We start from the raw sequence: 19,381 nt of genomic DNA on the forward strand, positions 1-19,381 counted from the left end.
AATAGGTATCAACGATGGAACCAAACCATCCCCTAGTAAGAGTGGGGAGAGGTTTACTGATATTGATGTTGACTTGTTAAAATCCATCAATGAAAGGCTTGCCAAACTTGATATCTTGGATATATTACGAGAGGACATCAATGCATTATGTGCTAGTCTAGAATTCAGCCAACGTCAGATTGATGATCTAAGGAAAGAGAACACGGCGCTGAAAGGTACTGTAGACTCTATTCATGGCAAGGTGGAGGTGGTGCAAAGGGAGAACAAACAACTTAAAGAAACCTTGCTTGATGTACAGTGTCGATCAATGCGGGACAATCTAATATTTTCAGGGATACCGGAGAATGACAACAGCAGAGGCTGTGAGGACACAGTCCGAGACTTTATGTCAACTCAACTAAAACTGCCCACTGATGTCACTTTCTCCATAGTCCATAGAATAGGTAAGGCCTCTGGAAATAGGCCATGGGCTATTATTGCATGTTTTGACAAATTTAAGCAAAAGGAAATGACGAAGAACATGGGCAGAGAACTCAGAAACACTGATTTTGGAATGAATGATCACTTCCCCACCGAGATCAATGAAAGGAGAAAAAAACTTTATCCCATCATGAAGGAAAAAAGTTGCCTGAATCAATGAGTCTCCAGGCCAGCGCCCCGTACCCTTTTTAGTGGTAAACAGACTGGACAGGTCCCGTGCTTTGGGGTAGGTGCTATGATAAGGCCTGGTATTTTCAGGCCAGTATGCTCAGTACCAGCACACCGCATGTGCCAGGGGAAAGTGGGCATCGAGCCAGCAGGGGTGATGCCAACCCTGCGCTTTAGACCGCCAGTGCGCCTCTACGGTCCGGTGTTTCCCGTTACACGCACTAGCCTTGAGGTGCGTGTCTCCGGGCTGGCACATCCAGTACCAGCTCCACGCACAAGGCTTCTAGTGCGTCAGTCCAGCCCCACCAGTCAGGAGTCGCCAGAGCTGTCCGTCAGTCAAGAGTCGCCAGAGCTGTCCGTCAGTCAAGAGTCGCCAGAGCTGCCCGTCAGTCAAGAGTCGCCAGAGCTGCCCGTCAGTCAAGAGTCGCCAGAGCTGCCCGTCAGTCAAGAGTCGCCAGAGCTGCCCGTCAGTCAAGAGTCGCCAGAGCTGCCCGTCAGTCAAGAGTCGCCAGAGCTGCCCGCCAGTCAGGAGTCGCCAGAGCTGCCCGCCAGTCAGGAGTCGCCAGAGCCGCCCGCCAGTCAGGAGCCGCCAGAGCCACCCACTAGTCAGGAGCTGCCAGAGCCGGCCAGTCTGCCCGGAGATGCCAGAGCCGGCCAGTCTGCCCGGAGATGCCAGAGCCGGCCCGACTGCCCGGAGATGCCAGAGCCGGCCCGACTGCCCGGAGATGCCAGAGCCGGCCCGACTGCCCGGAGCTGCCAGAGTGGCCCGACTGCCCGGAGCTGCCAGAGTGGCCCGACTGCCCGGAGCTGCCAGAGTGGCCCGCCGGCCCGGAGCAGCCAGAGTGGCCCGCCGGCCAGGATCAGCCAGAGTGGCCCGCCGGCCAGGATCAGCCAGAGTGGCCCGCCGGCCAGGATCAGCCAGAGTGGCCCGCAGGCCAGGATCAGCCAGAGTGGCCCGCAGGCCAGGATCAGCCAGAGTGGCCCGCCGGCCGGTCACAGTCAGAGACACCCGCCAGCCGGTCACGGCAAGAGTCGCCCGCCAGTCGGGCGAAGTCAGGTGCGCCTACTAGTCTTCCGGAGCAGCCAGGGGCGCTACCGAAGTGGGCAACGACGAGGGTGGAGCGGGGTCCACGTCCCGCACCTGAGCCGCCTCCAACATAGGTGGGTTGGGGAGGGGGGGTGTAGCACAGTGCCGTCGTTGACGGCAGCCACCCTCCCTTCCCTCCCTGTAGTTAGGGGGATTTTTTCGGTTTGTTTTGGGTGTTCTGTGTTTTCTTTTGAAGGTGCATTCGGGGTCTGCACCTTTAGGGGGTGTAATGTCACGTCCTGACCAGCAGGTGGAGTAGGTGTATAATTTTTGGTCAGGGCGTGGCAGAAAGAGTTGTGTTTTGTATGTCCTGTCTAGGTTGGGTTGTTCTATGTATAGTTAATTATGGTGGACTTCCAATTGAAGGCAGGTGTGTGGTGTTGCCTTTGATTGGGAGTCCTATATTAGTTGGGTGTGTTTGTCTGTGTGTTTGTGGGGAATTGTTTGTGAGCACTGCGTTTATTGAGCCTGCTACACTGTCTAGTCGTGAGTACTGTTTATTGGTTTGTTTTTCCTGTGGATGCTTTTCGTTTTTTCATTAAAAGAATGAGTATCCACATACCCGCTGCATTTTGGTCCTCCCTTCAACACCACGACGAAATCCGCGACACAGTCATGCGCAATGTTCTTGGTTGGCCGATCGACAAGATAATTGAAAAAAATATGCTTATTTTATTTCATAATATACATAATTTAAAATGGCCAAGTTCTATTCACAACGGTAATCAGTTGGTAAGAGACAGACATTCCATAAATACTAGGAATAGATTGTCCACCATCTATGCGTTATCCAGACAGAAAAGAGAAATAGGCAAAATAACATTTCGATTTAGAGCAATAAAGAAATGGAATAAATTAACTGAGCAAACCAGAAACCTTTCAATATATAAATGTATACATTATTTTAAAACAATTTAAATATAATACACGTAAATGTTCTGGGATTACAGTAGATGAAGAATCAATATTTTTTAGATTGAGTATTTATTGGTTCATTATGTTAGTATATTATGTATGTTTGTAATAGTGTGTTATATGTGAAAATGTTTTTGTATATACATTTAAATGTTTTTTAATGTTTAAAGACGTTCCGCTAGCCAATATCCAATGGTAGAGCGTGGCGCGAAATAAAAATACCTAAAAAATGCTATAACTTCAATTTCTCAAACATATGACTATTTTACACCATTTTAAAGATAAGACTCTCGTTAATCTAACCACACTGTCCGATTTCAAAAAGGCTTTACAGCGAAAGCAAAACATTCGATTATGTCGGAGAGTACCCTGCCAAAAATAATCACACAGCCATTTTCAAAGCAAGCATATATGTCACAAAAACCCAAACCACAGCTAAATGCAGCACTAACCTTTGATGATCTTCATCAGATGACACTCCTATGACATTATGTTATACAATACATGCATGTTTTGTTCAATCAAGTTCATATTTATAATAAAAACCAGCTTTTTACATTAGCATGTGATGTTCAGAACTAGCATACCCACCGCAAACTTCCGGTGAATTTACTAAATTACTCACGATAAACGTTCACAAAAAACATCATAATTATTTTAAGAATTATAGGTACAGAACTCCTTTATGCAATCGTGGTGTCAGATTTTAAAATAGCTTTTCGGCGAAAGCACATTTTGCAATATTCTGAGTAGATAGCTCGGCCATCACAGGCTAGATAATTTGACACCCACCAAGTTTGTCCCTCACCAAACTCAGATTTACTATAAGAAAAATTGGATTACCTTTGCTGTTCTTCGTCAGAATGCACTCCCAGGACTTCTAATCCATAGTTATATTGAAATAGCTCAGTTTTGTTCGTGCGTTGAGGTCACTATCTGAAGGGTGATGCGCGAGCGCATTTCGTGACAAAAAAAATCAAAATATTCCATTACCGTACTTCGAAGCATGTCAAACGCTGTATAAAATCAATTTTTATGCTATTTGTCTCGTAAAATAGTGATAATATTCCAACCGGGCGACGTTGTATTCATTCAAAGACTGAAAGAAAAACATGGAGTCGTCTCGTGGACGCGCATCTCTAGTGTCATTGTTCCCTGCCTGACCACTCACAAAAACTCCTGCTGTTTTTCACCCAGAGACTGCAGAGCTATCATTACACTTTCTGGCGCCTTCTGAGAGCCAATGGAAGCCTTAGAAAATGTCACGTTACAGCAGAGATGCTGTATTTTGATAGAGATGCCACAGAATGAGAACAAATTTTCAGACAGGGCACTTCCTGTATGGAATCTTCTCAGGTTTTGGCCTGCCATATGAGTTCTGTTATACTCACAGACACCATTCAAACAGTTTTAGAAACTTTAGAGGGTTTTCTATCCAAATCTACTAATTATATGCATATTCTAGTTTCTGGGCAGGAGTAGTAACCAGATTAAATCGGGTAGGTTTTTTATCCGGCCGTGAAAATACTGCCCCCTATCCCAAACAAGTTAAGGACTCTTGGAAGATTAGTCCAAATGGGTACTAAAAGAGATCCAAATAAAATAAAATCAAACCTCTTCTTGGGTAAATTTAGTGGGTGCTCATGGTGGGTGTCTTTTAGGTCCCAGTTGTTGTTTTAGGTCCACTATAAGTGGACACCCCCATTAGTTTCTTTCAGAACCCCTCCTAAAACCCCACCTATTTTGTTTTGGTTGTTGTCCGTGACTCTTTGTTAGACTCTAGGTTAGTAATAAACAGTATATATAACTGAAGTTACTAGGCAACAGGTTAGTAATAAACAGTATATATAACTGAAGTTAATAGGCAACAGGTTAGTAATAAACAGTATATATACTAGGCAACAGGGTAGATGACAAACAGTAGAAGCAGGATATTTGATTAAAAAAGTTTGTGCAAAAAGGGTCAATGCAGATAGTCTGGGTATACAGTTCCAGTCAAAAGTTTGGACACACCTAATAATTACAGTTTCTTTATTTTTACTATTTTCTACATTGTAGAATAATAGTGAAGACATCACAGCTATGAAATAACACATAAGGAATAATTTAGTGAGCAAAGTGTTAAACAAATCAAAATACAATTTTTATTTGGGATTCTTCAAAGTAGCCATCCTTTGCCTTGATGACAGCTTTGCACACTCTTGGCATTCTCTCAACCAGCTTCAAGAGAACGCATTTCAATTAAAAGTTGTGCCTTGTTAAAAGTAATTTAAAACAAATGTCTTTCCTTCTTAAAGCATTTGAGCCAATCAGTTGTGTTGTGACAAGGGAGGCGTGGTATACAGAAGATAGCCCTGTTTGGTAAAAGACCAAGTCCATATAATGGCAAGAACAGCTCAAATAAGCAAAGAGAAACGACAGTCCATCACTTTAAGACATGAAGGTCTTCAAGTGCAGTCGCAAAAACCATCAAGCACTATGATAAAACTGGATCTCATGAGGACTGCCACAGGACAGGAAGACTCAGAGTTACCTCTGCTGCAGAGGATAAGTTCATTAGAGTTACCAGCCTCAGAAATTGCAGCCCAATTAATGCTTCACAGAGTTTAAGTCAGAGACAAATCTCAACATCAAGTGTTTAGAGGAGACTGCGTGAATCAGGCCTTCACTGTCGAATTACAAAGAAACCACTACTAAAGGACACCAATAATAAGAAGAGACTTGCTTATGCCAAGGAACACGAGCAATGGACATTAGACTGGTGGAAATGTGTCCTTTTGTCTGACGAGTCCAAATTTGAGATTTTTGGTTTCAACCGCCGTGTCTTTGTGAGACGGAGCATAGGTGAACGGATGATCTACGCATGTGTGGTTCCCACCATGAAGCATGGAGGAGGAGGTGGATGGTGTGGGGTGCTTTGCTGGTGACACAGTCTGTAATTTATTTAGAATTCAAGGCACACTTAACAAGCATGGCTACCAGAGCATTTTGCATTAATATGACATCCTATCTGGTTTGCTCTTAGTGGGACTATCATTTATTTTTCAACAGGACAATGACCCAACACACCTTCAGGCTGTGTAAGGGCTGACCAAGAAGGAGAGTGATGGAGTGCTGCATCAGATGACCTGGCCTCCACAATCACCTGACCTCAACCCAATTGAGCTGCTTCGGGATGAGTTGGACTGCAGAGTGAAGGACAAGCAGCCAACAAGTGCTCAGCATATGTGGGAACTCCTTCAAGACTGTTGGAAAATCATTCCAGGTGAAGCTGGTTGAGAGAATGCCAAGAGTTAGCAAAGGCAAAGGGTTGCTACTTTGAAGAATCTAAAATCTAAAATATTATTTGATTTGTTTAACACTTTTTTGGTTACTACATGTTTCCATATGTGTTCTTTCATGGTTTTATGTCTTCACTATTATAGTTTTTTTTTTAAAACAATAAGAAAAGCTATACCCCTATACCCTCCTTGAATGAGTAGATGTGTCCAAACTTTTGACTGGTACTGTATATTTAGTTCACTATTTAGCAGTTGTATGGCTTCTGTGTGTGTGTGTGTGTGTGTGTGTGTGTGTGTGTGTGTGTGTGTGTGTGTGTGTGTGTGTGTGTGTGTGTGTGTGTGTGTGTGTGTGTGTGTGTGTGTGTGTGTGTGTGTGTGTGTGTGTGTGTGTGTGTGTGTGTGTGTGTGTGTGTGTGTGTAAAAGTCTTGTACTGCATCAACAGGAATGGAGTGTTGGAGAGGTGTATTGTGAAAGTCAGGGGTCAGTGAGAGAGAGAGAGAGAGCTGTCATGTTCTTCTCTGGATCACCACCTACTCTACCCCCAAAATGTCCCCTCTTTTTTCCTCTACCTCACTCTCTCCCTGTTCCCTCCACTTAGCCTTTCCAATTTCTCTCTCTCTTTTGTCCTGTACTTCAGCCTCTCATGCCTGTCCCTGCTCTTCTCATCCTCTTCTCATCCACCTCTTCGCCTCCTCTAATCCACCTCTTCTCCTTCCCCTCTCCCCTATACCTTCCTCTTCTCCACTTCTCATCCCCCTCTCCCCTATGTCCTACTCTTCTCCTCTTCTCATCCCCTCTCCCCTATACCCCCCTCTTCTCCCCTTCTCATCCCCCTCTCCCCTATGCCCTAATCTTCTCCTATTCTCATACCCCTCTCCCCTATACCCCCCTCTTCTCATCCCCCTCTCCCCTAGGTCCTGCTCTTCTCCTCTTCTCATCCCCCTCTCCCCTATGTCCTCTTCTTCTCCTCTTCTCATCCCCCTCTCCCCTATACCCTCCCCTTCTCATCCCCCTCTCCCCTATACCTTCCTCTTCTCCTCTTCTCATCCCCCTCTCCCCTATGTCCTCTTCTTCTCCTCTTCTCATCCCCCTCTCCCCTATGTTCTCCTCTTCTCATCCCCCTCTGCCCTATGTCCTCCTCTTCTCCTCTTCTCATCCCCCTCTCCCCTATGTCCTACTCTTCTCCTCTTCTCACCCCCCTCTCCCCTATACCCCCCTCTTCTCCTCTTCTCATCCCCCTCTCCCCTATGTCCTCCTCTTCTCCTCTTCTCATCCCCCTCTCCCTATGTCCTACTCTTCTCCTCTTCTCATCCCCCTCTCCCCTATGTCCTCCTCTTCTTCTCCTCTTCTCATCCCCCTCTCCCCTATGCCCTCCTCTTCTACAGACTGTGTGTGACTGGCTTTACTGCCTCTGTGCTCCCCGAGTCTGATGAGTGGTAGACTGGAGGGATGGAGAGAGAAATAAAGTGTGAAGGTATTCAACCTAATATAACCTGTCATTAGCCACAAAGTTGTAAAGTCACTCGAGGAGCTTGCATTGCACATCTTGTGAAGTTAATTTCCATGATAGTTAATGATCTCCATGTTCCTCTTCACCTGCCTTACTGCTTGTCTGTGGCCTCACTGGGGCTAGGGTTGGAGCTCCAGGCCTCCCTGGGGACAGAGAGGGGAGTGCACCCCAGCTGGAGGTGCTGCTCCTGGGGGAGATCTGAAGAGGAGACCTGGGTCTTTCACAGCTGGGACCAAGCCTACAGAGAAATGGTTGTTATGGAAACAGCTATCCTCCCTTTAGATTTCCCAAAACGTGAGGTCTCTATGTTTTGATGTGACCCCTGATACACTCAGACACACACTTTAAGTTCTGGCTTTCTGCCATGCATTTACTTTCCTTTTCACATGGTCTCCCACTGTAGGCCCTCATGCGTGTTGGTGTGTGATGTAATTGTTTGTGTGTTTTTCTGGAGATAGCATTCTCTAGAGGCGTAAGGGCCATTTGAGTTTAGAAAACGAGGCCAATGGGGACATGTGTGTACTCTCCATGTGTCAATCTGTGTGTGTGTGTGTTTTCTGTCTGAGTGTGTGCGTGTGTGTGAATGAGTTTCATTTTAGAAGCTGTTTCCGGTGGGGACTGAGTGTGTATTCACCCCCCTGCTCAGTCCATAGCTGCCCTGCCAGGTGTAAACATCAAGTCACCACTGGTCTTATACAGTAGGATCCAAGGTGACCAGAAGGTCAGTGAAGAGGAACCATGGAGCCAAGAGGTAAGAAACCTCTTCAATATTCTCTCTTCAAAACTGTGTAGTGAGTGAGTGAGTGAGTGAGTGAGTGAGTGAGTGAGTGAGTGAGTGAGTGAGTGAGTGAGTGAGTGAGTGAGTGAGTGAGTGAGTGAGTGAGTGAGTGAGTGAGTGAGTGATTTCTTTGGCTCTGATAAATACTTGTATGTTATTGATGGTATGCTTATCAAGCACCAGAAATCTGAGGTGAAAGGTGACAGAGCTAGAGCGGTGTTTGTTAGTCCGGGAGACATCCCGATTATCGGTCTTCTCACGAAAACATCTGTCAAGTCCAAACAGTTTGACCTACAAACTATTATGACCACTGTATGGAAAGGGGAGACTCTCATTTTGCTCTATGACCCCCACAATTGTCACATGCCTTGTGTAAAGGTAACCGGTACCGGTTTAAAAAAAAATGTATGGAAGTATGAAAGTAGTTTTGTGCCTACCCAAAAAAAAGGGTTGAATATGTGTAAATTTAAAAAAAAAAAGTAATATAGTTCCTGAGCTTTCTTATTGTCACGCCCTGATCTGTTTCACCTGTCCTCGTTATTGTCTCCACCCCCTCCAGGTGTCGCTTGTTTTCCCCAGTGTCTTTATCCCTGTGTTTCCTGTCTCTCTGTGCCAGTTCGTCTTGTATGTTTCCAAGTCAACCAGCGGTTTTCCTGTTCTCCTTCTTTTTGCATTCTCCTTTTTTCTAGTCCTCCCGGATTTGACCCTTGCCTGTTTGTGGACTTTGTACCCACCTGCCTGACCATTCTGCCTGCCTTGACCACGAGCCTGTCTGCCACTCTGTACCTCCTGGACTCTGATCTGGTTTAGACCTTTTTGCCTGTCCACGACCATACTCTTGCCTACCACTTTGATTTAATAAACATTGCAAGACTCCAACCATCTGCTTCCTGTGTCTGCATCTGGGTCTCGCCTTGTGCCTTGATACTTATATCTCCTAGATATAGAACAAACACTTCAAAACATTGTTTGTAATTATTTTTTCCATTTATGGATGTGTTATTCAATGCGTTTCTCTGGACTATAGTGGTGAAGGCCAAAATAAATACTTTATTAAATACTTTTTTATATACTTTTTTTACACCTAAAGGGGTCCTCAAATTCCAAATCAAATAGCTAAGTGATCCATACTATGACCGTCTTAAAACGATTCAATATGTTAGCTTACAACGGCTTAGACTTTTAACAATGAATTGTGTTAAGAGGGGACCATGACCAAGAGCTACTGTGTGTTGAGGTGTTCTGATGTGTTATATCATGCAGCTTCAGGTCAGGTGGAGTCGTCCTGCAGGCTGTTTCCTGCTCTACTGATGGTGGCATGGATCGTTGGCTGCATGGTGGTAGTCTATTTTGTCTTCGCCTAGGTACGGTGTGTGTGTGTGTGTGTGTGTGTGTGTGTGTGTGTGTGTGTGTGTGTGTGTGTGTGTGTGTGTGTGTGTGTGTGTGTGTGTGTGTGTGTGTGTGTGTGTGTGTGTGTGTGTGAGCAAATGCATGTTACATAATAAAGTTGGGTATGAACACCTGCCCTCTCTCCCAACAGAAGAGACGTCTAGTCCTTGTGCTTCGTGTTGGAACTCATCCTCCTGACGACAGGAAGCTGAATAGAAGACAAAGCAAAGCCCCAAGAAAATGTGTTTTTCTGTCTTAGAAAATATGTACATTGTGCATGTCTGTAAATAATAGGCAGAATCTACTGGCACGCCCAAATTACTCTTAGGCCTAAATTCAATCAGACCAAGCGTTAAGTTTGTTCATGTTTTGTGCGTTGAAGCTGTCAAATCGGTGAGCAGCTGCTCTTGTGATCATTGACATGAAGCCACACCCATCCCACTCGCATTAGAAGTTCAGAACAAGAATGTGTAGGTTAAATAGAACCAATGAAGCTCAAATAGGAAACCAGGATTTCTATCAGCCTAACGGCGGTGTAGATTACATCAAACATTCCAGTGTTCCAACTGGTAAACAAGGCTGCATTGGATTTGGCTTAACGCAACTCCGTGCAGCCAATGGCATTGTCCCTCTAGGTACAATGATGGGAGTCGCTTGTGGATTTGACAGCTTTAACACAGTTCCACATCAGACACCGCCGGCTAGCGTGGATCTGATATAATCTAGTCCTTATTGACTGTCAGTGTCAATGTGTGATTTTATACTGCCTTCCTATCTGTGACTCATACATGATGTTTCATAAAGGATCTGTCTGTACTCAATCTGTACATAGAGATGTATGTTTATCTAGTATAACATGCTGACAAAAACCGCAACAACAAAAAATAAGAAATGTCTATATACATGTTATTCAATCATTGCATCCACACTGCTCTCGCATGTCAACGAAATACAACTTGGTTCTATTTGTGATGGTTGACGCGCTGCAAGTCCCGCCTCTCCCATCTCCTCATTGGTTTTTAGGAGCATATACAGTTGAAGTCAGAAGTTTACATACACTTAGGTTGGAGTCATTAAAACTCGTTTTTCAACCACTCCACAAATTTCTTGTTAACAAACTATAGTTTTGGCAAGTCGGTAAGGACATCTACTTTGTGCATGACACAAGTCATTTTTCCAACAATTGTTTACAGACAGATTATTTAACGTATAATTCACTGTATCACAATTCCAGTGGGTCAGAAGTTTACATACACTAAGTTGACTGTGCCTTTAAACAGCTTGGAAAATTCCAGAAAATGATGTCATGGCTTTAGAAGCTTCTGATAGGCTAATTGACATCATTTGAGTCAATTTGAGGTGTACCTGTGGATGTATTTTAAGGTCCAACTTCAAACTCAGTGCCTCTTTGCTTGACATCATGGGAAAATCAAAAGAAATCAGCCAAGACCTCAGAATTTTTTTTGTAGACCTCCACAAATCTGTTTCATCATTGGGAACAATTTCCAAAACGCCTGAAGGTACCACGTTCATCTGTACAAACAATAGTACGCAAATATAAACACCATGGGACCACGCAGCCGTCACACCGCTCAGGAAGGAGACGCGTTCTGTCTCCTAGAGATGAACGTACTTTGGTGCGAAAAGTGCAAATTAATCCCAGAACAACAGCAAAGGACCTTGTGAAGATGCTGGAGGAAACAGGTACAAAAGTATCTATATCCACAATAAAACGAGTCCTATATCGACATAACCTGAAAGGCAAGGAAGGAAGAAGCCACTGCTCCAAAACCGCCATAAAAAAAGCCTGACTACGGTTTGCAACTGCACATGGGGACAAAGATCAAACTTTTGGGAGAAATGTCCTCTGGTCTGATCAAACAAAAATAGAACTGTTTGGCCATAATGACCATCATTATGTTTGGAGGAAAAAGGACAATGACCCCAAGCATACTTCCAAAGTTGTGCCAAAATAGCTTAAGGACAACAAAATCAAGGTATTAGAGTGGCCATCACAAAGCCCTGACCTCAAACCCATAGAACATTTGTGGGCAGAACTGAAAAAGCATGTGCGAGCTACGAGGTCTACACACCTGACTCAGTTACACCAGCTCTGTCAGGAGGAATGGGCCAAAATTCACCCAAGTTATTGTGGGAAGCTGGTGGAAGGCTACCCGAAATGTTTGACTCAAGGTAAACAATTTATAGGCAATGCTACCAAATACTAATTGAGTGTATGTAAACTTCTGACCCACTGGGAACGTGATGAAAGAAATAAAGCTGAAATAAATCATTCTCTCTACTATTATTCTGACATTTCACATTCTTAAAATAAAGTGGTGATCCTAATTCACCTAAAACAGGGAATTCTTACTAGGATTAAATGTCAGGAATTGTGAAACTGAGTTTAAATGTATTTGGATAAGGTGTATGTACTGTAAACTTCCAACTTCAACTGTACCCACGTGGGTGATTGGAAGATGAACTGAGGTCCACACTCCAGTCCAGTTGGTGGCAGTAATGCACCTTAAAGTTAGTTGCCAACCGCCATATAAAGTCCAAAGAAGAAGATGACTGAAGGAGGAGAGATTAATAGAAACGAACTCGGTTTACCCATTTATTTGTGTATTAATTGTCGGAGTAGAAGACCTTGTGCATTTCAGGTAAAATAACAACCCTATGTTTATATCCCAGGACAAATTAGCTAGCAACAGCAAGCTAACTAGCTTAATTGACAAATGTTTCATGCTTTTTGACCTGTCCCCAAATTAGTATAGTTGGTTCCAAGTTCGTTTTGATATTTCAGTTGCGTCTGGTGTGGGAGGACAAAATCAACAAGCGAGGATGGCGCCCGGTCTAGTCAGCATGTAAGGCTGTGCTGCCATACAGTAAAACAAGCCTTCTGTACCAGATGCCTGTGACCCTAAATTTACATTTTAGTCATTTAGCAGACACTCTTATCCAGAGCGACTTACAGTAGTGAATGCATACATTTCATACATTTTTTTTTCTTTTTCGTACTGGTCCCCCGTGGGAATCGAACCCACAACCCTGGCATTGCAAACACCATGCTCTACCAACTGAGCCACACGGGACTAAATGACCCACTGTCTTGTGAAATTGTCAGTGTGAGCAGCTGTGGTGATGTAATGTCCTTGAGTGTTGATGAACCCACCATGGTTCAGCTGTGGCGATGTAATGTCCTTGAGTGTTGATGAACCCACCATGTTTCAGCTGTGGTGATGTAATGTCCTTGAGTGTTGATGAACCCACCATGGTTCAGCTGTGGTGATGTAATGTCCTTGAGTTGTTGATGAACCCACCATGGTTCAGCTGTGGTGATGTAATGTCCTTGAGTTGTTGATGAACCCACCATGGTTCAGCTGTGGTGATGTAATGTCCTTGAGTGTTGATGAACCCACCATGGTTCAGCTGTGGTGATGTAATGTCCTTGAGTGTTGATGAACCCACCATTGTTCAGCTGTGGTGATGTAATGTCCTTGAGTGTTGATGAACCTTCAGCTATCCATTATCAGTTTCTCTTGTTACATGATGTGCTAAAAGTATCAGTTCTGTAACTTGTGTGTGTGTGTGTGTGTGTGTGTGTGTGTGTGTGTGTGTGTGTGTGTGTGTGTGTGTGTGTGTGTGTGTGTCACAACCTATCATACCTATCACCTGTCATACCTATCAAAAACATCAGATGTGATGATGTGGTTGCCATGGTTACTGAAAGTCTCCCATTTGTTCTTCCCCCCCCCCGTAAGTGAGAGTGCGAGCACTTCTCGTGATGGAGGAGGTTAGGGAGGAAGAGGGAAGAGAAGAATGAACGTTGATGTCTGGCCTTTAAAAGCACTACGGCTCACAATGACAGTTGTCAGTTATATTTTACCAGCGAAAATATTACAATCAGATTTACAGATACTTTGGAAAAACTAGATGATTGCTTCATGGATTACTTTTAAGTTCAGAAAGGATGTTTGCCAGAAAAAAACTAATGTGCCACCTTTCTGTTATTCCATGAATGAATCAAAACCAATGGGGGCCACATGGAGGTCAGGGCCCATGGGCACGTGCCCTTCGTGCCTGGTCGGTAATTTGACCATGATTACTACAAGTTTAGATAGCTGGCTAGACTAACTTACCAAAAAAAAAACATGTGTGCTGACATGAGCTAATTGAGTGTCTGTGAGTGACTGACATAACAAGAGAAACTAGTGATGGACAACCAAATTTTGAAACTGAACCTTGTGAATTATGTTATTCTAACTCTCAATAGTAAGTTGAAATCCTGACTGACTTCCTAAATTGTAATACATTTGGCCATGGTTCTAAGTGACCGCTTATGTCACTTATGCCTGAGTACACCACATGTTATTGTGTAATAAAATGAGGGCATTAGCTCAACACCTACATTGAATTTAATGTGTTTATTCATGTCTTTTTTTTTTACACAGGAATGCACACGTCGGTGGGGAATATAGGTGTGTATAAACGCCTCAGGCCAAAGCTGTTCCTTCAAAACACAATGTACAATATGTGGTCATAAACACCATGTTGGTATTAGGCACCTCAATCGAGGTTAAGTGTACTGTTCCTCCCTGTAACCAGGGTGGAAAGTACACCGGAGTGCTGATCAAGAATCAGATGAGATCATCACTTAAAGTAATGTAAACTACACTGACTCAAGAACATAAACTGAAGTCAGGTCTGCTGGGTGTTCTATGGTCTGTTTCCATAAAGAATGTTGGCTGGATCTTTAGTCCCCCCATTAATAGGTATTACCAACTCACTTCTCAAACAGTCGTGAGATAACACTGCGTTTGAATCATCATAGATTTTAGACCCTCGGGGGAATTTAGGGAGTGGCGACAGTCTTCAGATGTGTTAGAATAAGTGGGAGTATGAAACGTGCGGTATTTGGTGCAGTGTTGCTTACAGTGATATTCTGCAAACACAGTCTGCAGAGGAAAAAATGAGTGATAACAAGAAAAAAGCTTTAACAAGTTCATTGCTGATCTTGGATAGGATTACTAGTTGCACTAGTTTTAAAACTCAATTCTCTCACATACTGTTAATTTAAACTCTGCATGCAGTATTCTAAGTAGCCACATGGCGTCACTGTTTTGCTTAGTTAGACCAATAGGAAAGCTTTTTGTTCTGTTAGGCAACAGGCCAGGATTCAATCAAAGGTTCGTTATAGAGCAGGCCACTATATCAGGCTTTTAAATGAATTTATACTTTAGCTGACAGTAGTGTTTACCGTGGATGCGATCTCTGCAAATATCAGAGAAAATGTCTTTAAAAGGCTGTCTAGTACACTGCTCCACAAGGTGTCTTGGATTGAATCCATGTCAGTCATTTACCATGAGGTTTGTAATAATTCCTGGGGGATATGTCACCATGTGGAGTGTCTGTGACCTGCAGTATTCTACTGTCTGTTGTCATGGTTACCATAGCGTCAACGACACAGCACCCAGCCATATTGGCCACAGATGTCCGTTTTCAGTCACATACATTGTCAACGATCTGTGTCTACAGTAAGAAACATGACATTGTTACATGATGAATGACACAAATGTGCAGAGAGATTGTCCACATTTCATTTCTTACTTTGATCAATGCTGGAAATCATCATAACAGTCGTACTCATGGCTCCTCCTGGTTACAATCCCTCCTCGTCTGATTCCTACTGCCTGTCTGTCTGTCAGTGTGATCACAGTGTTTACTAACAGTAATGGTTCAGATCATGGCCCTCTCCACTGTGTCTCTCTCTTCTAACATCTGTTCCTACTGCCTGTCTGTCTGTGCTGCAAACGACACCTTTCTCTCATCAGTCATTTGAACCCTACCGGTCCACTATAAATGAGAGGACATTTCCCCCTACTTCCTGTGAAGACAGCATCCCTGGCTGAAAGACAGACTGCAGTTGAGATGTGCAGTCTAGATTTAGGTCAGTATGAGAGTGAGAGGCCCAGTGTCCTGCTGTGAGACCTTAATTTAGACCAAGGTTACGTTGGGTGATTATGCTTGGCCTTACATAATACTCAGTGCACTTCAAAGTAGGTATGCTCACTTCAACATAAGTGGGTTCTCCACAACAAGTGTAGAGTAAAGTGTCTCTTTCCAAGCAAATTGGTACTCCAAAATAAGTGTACACTTCACTGTAGGCTCTACTCTAAAGTGTAAATATTCCTGCTGAAGTTAACACGAACTTCACACCCAACAGTAAATGTGCACCACCTCCCACGCAGTAAATACATGTCAGTGTGTGCCTGGGCCAGTATATGTGTGTGTGTGTGTGTGTGTGTGTGTGTGTGTGTGTGTGTGTGTGTGTGTGTGTGTGTGTGTGTGTGTGTGTGTGTGTGTGGGTTCCCTCTCACATCCCAGTGTGATGTCTAAAACACCAGGAGCTGTCACATGACATCTGCCAGGGCATTCCAAACATTCTATGAGCAAACACCAACACACAGACCACAGCACCCACTCTGAGGGCCATCTAGAGGCTACAGGACCAACACACAGACCACAGCACCCACTCTGAGGGCCATCTAGAGGCTACAGGACCAACACACAGACCACAGCACCCACTCTGAGGGCCATCTAGAGGCTACAGGACCAACACACAGACCACAGCACCCACTCTGAGGGCCATCTAGAGGCTACAGGACCAACACACAGACCACAGCACCCACTCTGAGGGCCATCTAGAGGCTACAGGACCAACACACAGACCACAGCACCCACTCTGAGGGCCATCTAGAGGCTACAGGACCAACACACAGACCACAGCACCCACTCTGAGGGCCATCTAGAGGCTACAGGACCAACACACAGACCACAGCACCCACTCTGAGGGCCATCTAGAGGCTACAGGACCAACACACAGACCACAGCACCCACTCTGAGGGCCATCTAGAGGCTACAGGACCAACACACAGACCACAGCACCCACTCTGAGGGCCATCTAGAGGCTACAGGACCAACACACAGACCACAGCACCCACTCTGAGGGCCATCTAGAGGCTACAGGACCAACACACAGACCACAGCACCCACTCTGAGGGCCATCTAGAGGCTACAGGACCAACACACAGACCACAGCACCCACTCTGAGGGCCATCTAGAGGCTACAGGACCAACACACAGACCACAGCACCCACTCTGAGGGCCATCTAGAGGCTACAGGGGAAACACACCAAAACAACCACCGCTGGTGAGGAACACACATCGGCTGGAATGATGAAGAGAGGAGGGAGGGTATGGGCAAGTGGCAAGGGGGCATAGAAACATGAGGTAGGTCACCTCCCAACTCTGCCCTTTGGAAGAATTTGGGGGAAGGAGGAGGCAGGGGAGATATGGACATTGTATCAGTGACTGGAAAGTTACCAACCGTCATGGTTGAACCTGCTGCTTGACCACCTGTCCTCCTCTCATCCCCTAAACTGGACATTACACTGGACTGGATGTTGAGGTCATCTATTTAATTCTCAACCATCATCCCAGCTGGTTTATTATCATCTGTCTGATACTGCTGACTACATGGTTCACTACAGGGCTGACCACAGGGCTGACTACATGGCTGACCACGGTGCTGACCACACGGCTGACTACATGGTTCACTACAGGGCTGACCACAGGGCTGACTACATGGCTGACCACGGTGCTGACCACACGGCTGACTACATGGTTCACTACAGGGCTGATCACAGGGCTGACCACAGGGCTGACTACAGGGCTGACCACATGGCTGATCACGGTGCTGACCACACGGCTGACTACATATCTTACTACACTGCTGACTACATGGTTCACTACTGGGCTGACTACAGGGCTGACCACAGGGCTGACTACATGGCTGACCACAGTGCTGACTACATGGCTGATCACTGGGCTGAACACAGTGCTGACCACAGTGATGACAACAAGGCTGACTACATAGCTTACTACATGGCTGATCACTGGGCTGACCACGGTGCCGACTACATGGCTGACCACAGTGCTGACTACAGGGCTGACTACATTGCTGATCACTGGGCTGACCACAGGGCTGACCACAGTGCTACCCACAGTGCTGACCACAGTGCTGACCACGGTGCTGACCACTGTGATGACTAGAGGGCTGACTACATGGCTGATCACTGGGCTGAACACAGTGCTGACCAAAGTGATGACTACAAGGCTGACTACATGGCTGACCACGGTGCTGACTACATAGCTTACTACATGGCTGATCACTGGGCTGAACACAGTGCTGACCACAGTGCTGACTACAGGGCTGACTACAGTGCTGACTACATGGCTGTCCACAGTGCTGACTACATAGCTTACTACATGGCTGACCACATAGCTTACTACATGGCTGACTACATGGCTGAACACTGGGCTGAACACAGTGCTGACTACATAGCTGACTACAGGGCTGACTACATGGCTGTCCACAGTGCTGACTACATAGCTTACTACATGGCTGACTACATGGCTGATCACTGGGCTGAACACAGTGCTGACCACTGTGATGACTACAGGGCTGACTACAGTGCTGACTACATGGCTGACCACAGTGCAGTAAATGTCAAACAGACACAGTGACAATCTGTCCAGATCCGACAATCTACACCTCTCTCACTCCCTCTTCTTCCTCTGTTCAGTCCAGTATAAAGTCCCTTGATTACTACTACTGATTACTACCACTGAATGGGCCTGATTGTCAAGTAGTACAGGTCTTGGTGACTCGAAATTGTCAAACTCTCAACACTGTGTTGCAAACATGAAAAGGGACTGTGTCTACCAGCCCCCACCAAACTACTCTGACTTGGTCACAGCGACCCAGCAAGCCAAATGGCAGGCAGGTTGCCGGGAACATGCTGAGGTGTTGTAATGCTAGCTGTGACGCTAGGTAGCGTAGCCACTAATAGCACTGAAGGTGTGAGTGGGAATGGTGTGGAAACACTGCTGCTGCTTCTGCTAACATAGGGTAGTGGGTGGTGTTAACCTACAGCAAGCTGCCAAGCAGTGAGTGAGAGAGAGAGAAGAAAGAGAGCGCTACACACACACACACACATACACATATACACACAAAAAGAGAGAGACAGAAATAAAGAGTGAGAGATACAGAAAGAGACATGGAGAGGGCAGGCATAACAAGGCATTTATTGGCACAGTTTTGACAGCCAGCAGAGAGAGAATGAAATATGATCCTCCAGCCTTCCTTCATAGCCAGGTCAGCAATCAGTGAACTTCAGCATATCTCTACATGTGTCTCGACCTCAGTCCCTCCATCACTCCCTCCCTCTCTTTACCTTACTATATTTTTCTCTTTGCATTTCTTCCTTTATCTACCTCTTTTCATGTATCTCTCTCCCTCTCTCCTCTCAGTAAGCCTATCTCTCTCCCTCTCATGTGTCAGTATATCTCTCTGCAGGCTGTCTCCTGAGTGCCAACAAATGTGCTTCTAATCAGGTGCAGGACAGTGTGGGGTATATTTAACATGTCCCCGGGGCGGACATTAAGAATCCGCAGATACTCTCTCCACCAACCAGGCTCAGGGGAGGGAGGGCGCGTTCCTCTGCCCAGGCGTTGCTGACACATGCCAGATCTTACAACGCCTGGATAGGTATTGTAACTGCAGCTAACCACATCAAAGTTACAGCAATCTGTCAGTCGATGACATGGCATGCAACCATTGGTTGATGCATGCAACGTCTGAGTAGGGGACATGACCCAGGTCCCTCAACGCAGCCAAAACACCCTAAAACACTCACCTAGTGTCAAT

Source organism: Salmo salar, chromosome ssa20, assembly GCF_905237065.1.
Source record: "Salmo salar chromosome ssa20, Ssal_v3.1, whole genome shotgun sequence".
NCBI lineage: Eukaryota > Metazoa > Chordata > Actinopteri > Salmoniformes > Salmonidae > Salmo > Salmo salar.